Consider the following 1,100-nt stretch of genomic DNA (forward strand, 5'->3'; position numbering starts at 1 on the left):
GCAGCTTATGCACATGAATTACCAAAATATGGTGTGAAGGTTGGCCTGACAAATTATGCTGCAGCATATTGTACTGGCCTGCTGCTGGCCTGCGGGCTTCTCAATAGGTTTGTCATGGACAAGATCTATGAAGGCCAAGTGGAAGCGAAAGGAGATGAATACAATGTGGAAAGCATCGACGGCCAACCTGGTGCTTTTACGTGCTATTTGGATGCAGGCCTTGCCAGAACTACGACCGGCAATAAAGTTTTTGGGGCCCTGACGGGAGCTGTGGATGGAGGCTTGTCTATTCCTCACAGTATGAAATGATTCCCTGGTTATGATTCTGAAAGCAAGGAATTTAATGCTGAAGTACACCAGAAGCCCATCATGGGTCAGAATGTTGCAGATTATATGCATTATCTAATGGAAGAAGATGAAGATGCTTATAAGAAACAGTTCTCTCAATACATAAAGAACAATGTTACTCCAGACATAATGGAAGAGATGTATAAGAAAGCCCATGCTGGTATACGAGATAATCCAGTGGATAAGAAGAAGCCCAAGAAAGAAGTTAAGAAGAAGAGATGGAACCGTCTCAAAATGTCCCTTGCCCAGAAGAAAGATCAGGTAGCTCAAAAGAAGGCAAGCTTCCTCAGAGCTCAGGAGCGGGCTGCTGAAAGCTAAACCAAACAGCAATTTTTAATGAGGATTTTCAACATACAGACAATAAACGTATTGAATAAGCAACTAAAAATAAAATAAAATACTAAGGAAAAAAGTTAGCCAAAAGGTAAAAGATTTGTACACTGAAAATTATAAAGCATTGATGAAAGAAATGGAAGAAGACAATTATAAATGGAAAAATATCCATATTCATGAATTGAAAGAGTTAATATTGTTAAAATGTCCACACTACCCATTAAATCTGCTATCTACAGATTTAATGCAATCTCTATCAAAATTCCAATGGTGCTTTTCATAGAAATAGAAAAAAAAATCTAAAATTCATATGAAACCAGAAAAGACCCTGAATAGCCAAAATAATCTTAAACAAGTAGAACAAATCTAGAGGCAATATGCTACCTGGTTTCAAAATATACTACAAAGCTATAGTAATC

At 37.5% G+C, this 1,100-nt stretch overlaps 1 pseudogene; it reads left to right on the forward strand.

The window, feature by feature from the left end:
- The window catches only part of LOC105815144, a 1,660-nt pseudogene extending 971 nt beyond the window's left edge, over nt 1–689 (forward strand).
- Nucleotides 690–1,100: the final 411 nt, after the last annotated feature.

Source organism: Propithecus coquereli, unplaced genomic scaffold, assembly GCF_000956105.1.
Source record: "Propithecus coquereli isolate 6110/MARCELLA unplaced genomic scaffold, Pcoq_1.0 Scaffold318, whole genome shotgun sequence".
Lineage (NCBI taxonomy): Eukaryota > Metazoa > Chordata > Mammalia > Primates > Indriidae > Propithecus > Propithecus coquereli.